We start from the raw sequence: 7,453 nt of genomic DNA, 5'->3' as shown, positions 1-7,453 counted from the left end.
TAGGGTAGGTTAGGGTAGGTTAGGGTAGATTAGGGTAGAGGGTAGGGTAGGTTAGGGTAGATTAGGGTAGGGTAGATTAGGGTAGGTTAGGGTATGTTAGGGTAGATTAGGGTAGATTAGGGTATGTTAGGGTAGATTAGGGTAGGTTAGGGTAGGTTAGGGTAGATTAGGGTAGGGTTAGGTTAGGGTAAATTAGGGTAGGTTAGGGTAGGTTAGGGTAGGTTAGGGTAGATTAGGGTAGGTTAGGGCAGTGTAGATTAGGGTAGGTTAGGGTATGTTAGGGTAGATTAGGGTAGGTTAGGGTAGGGTTAGGTTAGGGTTAGGTTAGGGTAGGTTAGGGTAAATTAGGGTAGGTTAGGGTAGATTAGGGTAGGTTAGGGTAGATTAGGGTAGGGTTAGGTTAGGGTAGGTTAGGGTAAATTAGGGTAGGTTAGGGTAGATTAGGGTAGGTTAGGGTAGATTAGGGTAGGTTAGGGCAGTGTAGATTAGGGTATGTTAGGGTAGATTAGGGTAGGTTAGGGTAGATTAGGGTAGGGTAGATTAGGGTAGGTTAGGGTATGTTAGGGTAGATTAGGGTAGGTTAGGGTAGATTAGGGTAGGTTAGGGTAGATTAGGGTAGGTTAGGGTAGGTTAGGGTAGGTTAGGGTAGATTAGGGTAGGGTTAGGTTAGGGTAGGTTAGGGTAAATTAGGGTAGGTTAGGGTAGATTAGGGTAGGTTAGGGTAGATTAGGGTAGGTTAGGGTAGATTAGGGTAGGTTAGGGTAGATTAGGGTAGATTAGCCGACTTCAGTCAGTGGAACTGACACCACGAAGTAGCTAGCTGGCTAACGTTAGCTTGTTTTCTCCATAAAGGTTAGCTTGTTACTAACAGTGATGTTAGCCGTTCAAAGGGACAGAACTACAAGTATTTTAGCTAGCATCACGGGTTTATCTTGTTTTTCAGCCAAGATAACTTCTTCTGTTGTTGTTATTATTTCTGATGTCGGCCGACGAGTTTCACTTTACAGTTTGAGGAGGAAGAACGAACAGGAAGTGATGGGCCTTCAAAGCTAACCACGCTAACGTGTTAGCATCCAGAGGATGAAGTCACGTCGCCTTCAAACGGAACTCGGGAGGTCGTGGTTACGACTCGGGAGGTCATGTGCTCAGTGCTCAGGTGGTTAAATCGTGAGAACACTGTTGCTAGGAAACAGCAACAGGGAAGCCAGAGGGGCTAACAATTTAGCAAGCTAGCACGACGTTAACATGTCGGGCAATCAACGTTTTCATCAGACGTGTTAAAACGTGCAAAAAGAACCTATACGACTAAAATGACAATAAATTAAGTTAAAAAATGAAAACGTCACCAAACATGTCAGAACTGGTGAAACTGTGAACTTTGACCTCTACCATGATGGGAGGAGCCAGTGGTGGATCTGACCGATCTGATTGGAAACCTGACAATACTACGTCCCGCCCACCGATAGCTGTAACCTGACTGCACCACAGGCCTGTCAATCAAACAGACACGCCCCCAAAAACAGGTCTTTTTTCAGATCCGTGTCTCTCCGTGTCCTCTACGTGTCCCTCCCTCTCTCTCTGTGTCCTCTCCGTGTCCCTCCCTCTCTCTCCGTGTCCTCTTCGTGTTTCTCCGTGTCCTCCTCTCTGTGTCCTCTTCTCTGTGTCCTCCTCTCCGTGTCCTCTCTGTGTCCTCTCCGTGTCCCTCCTTGGCTCTCTGTGTCCTCTCTGTGTCCCTCCCTCTCTCTCCGTGTCCTCTCCGTGTTTCTCCGTGTCCTCCTCTCCGTGTCATCTCCGTGTCCTTCTCTCCGTGTCCTTTCCGTGTCCCTCCTTGGCTCTCTGTGTCCTCTCTGTGTCCCTCCCTCTCTCTCCGTGTCCTCTCCGTGTTTCTCCGTGTCCTTCTCTCCGTGTCCTCTCCGTGTCTTCTCTGCTGTGTTAGAAGAAAGTAAGTAGAAGGTAGTGAAAGGCTTCAGCAGCAGGGGGCAGCACTGAGTGAAGGACATGAGTCAGACACATTTATTTAACGTCAATAGAAATATAAAATCCAGACGAATGACTGAACCCAGATTTTTAAAACTGACATCATCAGTGACATCAACACAGTTCTTCTTCCTGTTTACGTCTGTTCTGACCCGGTGGACTGAACCGCTGCTCGTTTACACGCTTTAGGTTTGTTCCTCCAAAGTGCCTTAAAGGTCGGCTGATGAACATCGATCAGCTGGTCTGAACTACGCAGAACACACTCACTGGGAGGGGGAGGAGTTACAGTGAGGGGAGGAGTTACAATGAGAGGGAGGAGTTACAGTTTGTTAAAGAGTGTCAAAGATTTTTTAAAGATAGTTAAAGTGTGTTAAAGATAGTTAAAGTGTGCCAGTGGAGAAATAAAGTGATTTTATTTGATGAGAAGAAAAGATGTCCACCGTGTTCGACGTCACATCACGAAACACAACCTCAGTTGTTTTCTACTTTTTTTTTAAAGTTGTGATTTGTTGCATGTTGTGAATTAAAAGCTCATCGCACCATTTCTGTCTGATTCCATGTTTGTACAAAGTGCAACCGAGAAAAGACGCACACAAAATAAAAAATCACCAAAGCACACGACACAGACTGAAGACATGAACGTAGGATGAACAGAAATCTGAACACAAGGGACAAGGCTGGAAACCAATATTGGATGGTGGTGATCTTCGGGCCCTCAGGCAGCACTGCATTAAAAACACACTATTCTGGAGTGGAAATCACTGCATGGGCTCAGGAACACTTGTAAAACCATCGTCTGTGAACACAGTTCATCGCTGCGTCCACAAATGATGTTAAAACTCTCCAAAGAAGAAACCAGATAGAAACATGATCCAGAACCTGCGACGTTTTTTCTGTAAACTGATTTTAAACATCAGATACATAAATAAAGAAAACATATTAAAGATTTTTAACACAAACGTTTGTATCAATGCAAGAGATCCTTAATCACTTTAACTTTTATCATCAAAATGCTTCCAGTCACCTGACAGGAACACGGATTCACCTGTTCTCCAACATCAAGCCAACTTCAGCTTCCAATCAGATTCATCCAGGAAATACTGGTTCCTGTAACAATCCAAGGGTTTGATGATCACGTCACCGCTTCTGTCTCCATGGAAACCGGATCAAACACAGAAGCTCACCCTCCTGAACTGCTGCAGGTAAACATCACAACAAGCCTCACCTCACACCTGTTGTTTTTTGTTGTTGTTGTTGTTGTTGTTTTTTAACCAAAACTCGTTCATTTTGAGAATATAAGATCTCATCCAAGGTGGGTCCATTATCGGACACCGTCAGTTTAATCCGTTTTTAACGGCAGTAACGCGCTGATTAACGGATAAAACAGCTCTTGATCGCGTGACAGTCAGCTGCTTTACATCAAGTCCGCATTAACTACTGACACAGTGACGTCAAGGACCGCCGCCTGGGTTCCATTATCGGACAAATTTAGTTAAGATACACCATTGAAGGATCCGGTTAGATTTGCAAAATAAAAACTCGATCAACGTTTTTTCAAAGTAAAGTCCTTCCTACCTGTGAGCTGGCTGATCTAACGTTTTATTTGCTGTTGACTTTATTATGTTTCACTTTTCTCTGGAGTGTTTTATCTTCTTCTATTTTCATTAAACAACAACTGGCTCTGTCTCCTTCTCTCTTTTTATTTCCTATTTCTTAAAGATTTATTTCCGATTTTTGGGGGAAAAACAGCAGAGCGTGACACCCCCCCCCACCCCCCCATTATACATTTGGTATAGTTCATGCTAGCCTCGTTAGGTGGTGTGCAGATGGAGGAGAGAGCAGCCGGACATACGGGGGTTTACTGGGGCAGGTAATTGAACAGGTAACCGTAGATCAGCTGATAACTAGGCCGAGGAAGGTAGTTCTGTTCACCTGGTTCAGGACACCGAAGGTGCTGATGGACTTTTTACTTACTAATGTTATTCAGCTTTTTTTTTAAATATATTATTATTATGTTTTTCAATATTCACTTTTCTTTAGTGTTCTAGTCTGTTTTATTTGTTCTTCGGTTGTTTATTTTTAATGTTTTATTTGTTCTTCGGTTGTTTATTTTTAATGTTGTATTTGTTCGTCGGTTGTTTATTTTTAATGTTTTATTTGTTCTTCGGTTGTTTATTTTTAATGTTGTATTTGTTCTTCGGTTGTTTATTTTTAATGTTTTATTTGTTCTTCGGTTGTTTATTTTTAATGTTGTATTTGTTCGTCGGTTGTTTATTTTTAATGTTTTATTTGTTCTTCGGTTGTTTATTTTTAATGTTGTATTTGTTCTTCGGTTGTTTATTTTTAATGTTTTATTTGTTCTTCGGTTGTTTATTTTTAACGTTTTATTTGCTCTTCGGTTGTTTATTTTTAGCGTTTTATTTGTTCTTTGGTTGTTTATTTTTAATCTGTTTATTAATGTCTGTGTGTTTGAGCGGTTTTTAAATCTTTATTTCATGAGATCAGATGTTTTAATCACCTGTAACTATAACTATATTTCATATTTCCAGACGCTTGTTTCCTGGTGTTGTTTCTAAATGTCACACTGAGATCTGCTGTCGGACAGTTTGAAGTGAACAGTTTTATCTTTTAGTTTGTGTTGAAACTGATTGGTGAGTTTTCAACTTCAGTCCTGAAGCTGCAGGGAAACAGATGACCACCAGGTGGCAGCATTGATCTGCAGAAATCTGTTAGAGGCTGAGAGCTGATCACAGATCAATGAAGCAGGAGATGGTTTCATGTCGTCATGACGACCTTTAATCAGCTGATGATGATGGTATTGATGAAGATGATGGTGATGAAGATGATGATGGGGATGAAGATGGTGATGATGATGACGATGAGGATCCTCCACTCCTCCGACATCACAGGAAACATTACACCAACACTCCATCACTTCTCCTCCCCGTCACACTCTGTCACTTACACACACACACACACACGCACGCACACACGCGCGCGCGCGCGCACGCACACACACACACACACACACACACACACACACACACACACACACACACACACACACACACACACACACACACACCCTTCAATCCAAACTGGTGGATGACAGCATGTCTCAGTAGGTTTACCAGAACCTGAAAAGTCCTCGAACATCTTTCTGCTGCTGATGACCCCCTGGGGGGGCCACGGGCCACAGGTTGAGAACCAGTGTTAATAGAATGATTGAATATGTTTCCTGACTTCTATCCGACTGAACGCTTCCTGTTGGCTCATTGCGTGTTCTAAGCATGTCCTCTTGTACATGTTCGAATCGTGTCCTCCTGTACGTGTTCTAAGTGTGTCCTCCTGTACGTGTTCTAAGCGTGTCCTTCTGTACATGTTCTAAGGGTGTCCTTCTGTACATGTTCTAAGCGTGTCCTCCTGTATGTGTTCTAAGCGTGTCCTCCTGTATGTGTTCTAAGTGTGTCCTCCTGTACTGAGCGTGTGTGGTGTCCGTGTGCTGCCTGGCGGTCCGTGATGAGTGTGTGCTGTCGGAGAGCAGATGGTGAGGCGTGTTGGAGCCGTCATGTCTGCCCTTTCACCATCTGATGAATTTAGCCTCATTTGATCGACGTTCATTCAGAGACTCTCTGTCGGCATCTTGCAGCAGGTCGGAGAAGACGAGGCTTCAGGGGACACAAAGGAAACAGTGAGAGCTCCTCGTACAAGACCCCGGCTGGATGCGGTTGCCATGGCGACAGAAGTGTTGGCTTTTATCCCGGCTTCAACGTCTCAGTGTTTTCAGAGAGATGCTGAAACGGAGGATGAAGAGCTCAGTGAGCGCTTCTCTTCTACACTGAAGACACAAACTGTCCTCCTGGAAAACAACAATAAAGAGCAAAACAAACAGAAAACAACAAAACAATAAACATAAGAACAACAAACAGCGAAACAATGAAAAAACTAACAGCAAAACAAGGATAAGAAAATCATCAGAAAGCAAAACAATAAAATAACAAACAACAAAACAATATAAAAACAAACATCGCAGACAGTTCATTTTAAACAAATCAGACGGAGTTTCACTGGTATTGAATCAATAACAGATTTAATCATCTCTGTTCTGCCTGTGAAGATTAATTCCTGGTTCCTGGTTCTGATCCGAGCCCGTGTGTTTCTCCGCCACCAGACAGAAACTCTACAACATCTCGGCGTTAATCAGAGTGTCACACTTCAAACAGCCTCCTCTGTTGTTGCATAGCAACAGAGAGCCGGCCCCCCCGCTCAGCGAGCAGCTGAAGAGAACCTCTCGGCGCCATCAGTGTTCTGCTGCAGACGATGGATTCAGGAGGATTTCCCAGCAGCCTCCTGGTTTCAGCCATCCAACCGGCAGCTTCTCTTCTGTCTGAAATCTGAGTGATGAAGTTCAGATCAGTGAGAGAGAATATATTATAGAGACACAAAACAACAACAGCGTGTGTGTGTGTGTGTAACGAGGTTGATGCAGACTGACTCTTCTTGTACGGTTTCCCTTGAACATGAGAACAGGGACTCTGCAGACAGGAAAGTTTCCCGATAACAGACGAGTCCTCAGAAAATATCTGTTCAGTTTGATTTTAAAAGGAAGGAAAGGAGTGTTGTACAGTACCACTATAGTACAACTACAGTACCACTACAGTCCCACGACAGTACCACTATAGTACAACTACAGTACAACTACAGTCCCACTAAAGTCCCACTATAGTACAACCACAGTACCACTACAGTATCACTACAGTCCCACTACAGTACAATTACAGTATCACTACAGTCCCACTACAGTACCACTACAGTCCCACTACAGTACAACTACAGTACCACTACAGTCCCACGACAGTACCACTACAGTCCCACTACAGTACAACTACAGTACCACTACAGTCCCACGACAGTACCACTACAGTCCCACGACAGTACCGCTATAGTACAACTACAGTACAACTACAGTCCCACTAAAGTCCCACTATAGTACAACCACAGTACCACTACAGTACAACTACATTCCCACTACAGTACCACTACAGTACCACTACAGTATCACTACAGTCCCACTACAGTACAATTACAGTATCACTACAGTCCCACTACAGTCCCACTACAGTCCCACTACAGTACAACTACAGTACCACTACAGTACCACTACAGTACAACTACAGTACAACTACAGTATCACTACAGTCCCACTACAGTCCCACTACAGTACCACTACAGTACAACTACAGTACCACTACAGTACCACTACAGTCCCACGACAATACCACTACAGTCCCACTACAGTACCACTACAGTCCCACTACAGTACAACTACAGTACCACTACAGTACCACTCCAGTACAACTACAGTATCACTACAGTCCCACTACAGTACCACTACAGTACAACTACAGTACCACTACAGTCCCACGACAGTACCACTACAGTCCCACTACAATACCACTACAGTCCCACTACAGTA

At 43.7% G+C, this 7,453-nt stretch overlaps 2 long non-coding RNA genes across 3 annotated transcripts; both read left to right on the top strand.

Moving 5' to 3' along the window:
• Positions 1-70: 70 nt before the first annotated feature.
• On the top strand, positions 71-390 carry LOC138614967 (uncharacterized). 2 transcript variants are annotated; one of them, XR_011310379.1, is made up of 3 exons: positions 71-125; positions 202-241; positions 324-390. It is a non-coding gene; the product is annotated as an uncharacterized lncRNA (long non-coding RNA). The 2 variants fall into 2 exon arrangements; XR_011310378.1 differs by having other exon boundaries at positions 76-155.
• Positions 391-548: 158 nt separating this feature from the next.
• On the top strand, positions 549-2,519 carry LOC138614968 (uncharacterized). The gene is made up of 2 exons (XR_011310380.1): positions 549-579; positions 776-2,519. It is a non-coding gene; the product is annotated as an uncharacterized lncRNA (long non-coding RNA).
• The last annotated feature ends 4,934 nt before the right edge of the window (positions 2,520-7,453 follow it).

The sequence above is a fragment of the Brachyistius frenatus genome, unplaced genomic scaffold, assembly GCF_029030835.1.
Source record: "Brachyistius frenatus isolate BFR_SWC_R1_liver_20210118 unplaced genomic scaffold, ASM2903083v1 Contig_643, whole genome shotgun sequence".
Classification (NCBI taxonomy): domain Eukaryota; kingdom Metazoa; phylum Chordata; class Actinopteri; family Embiotocidae; genus Brachyistius; species Brachyistius frenatus.
This window is presented reverse-complemented; position numbering and strand designations above follow the sequence as displayed.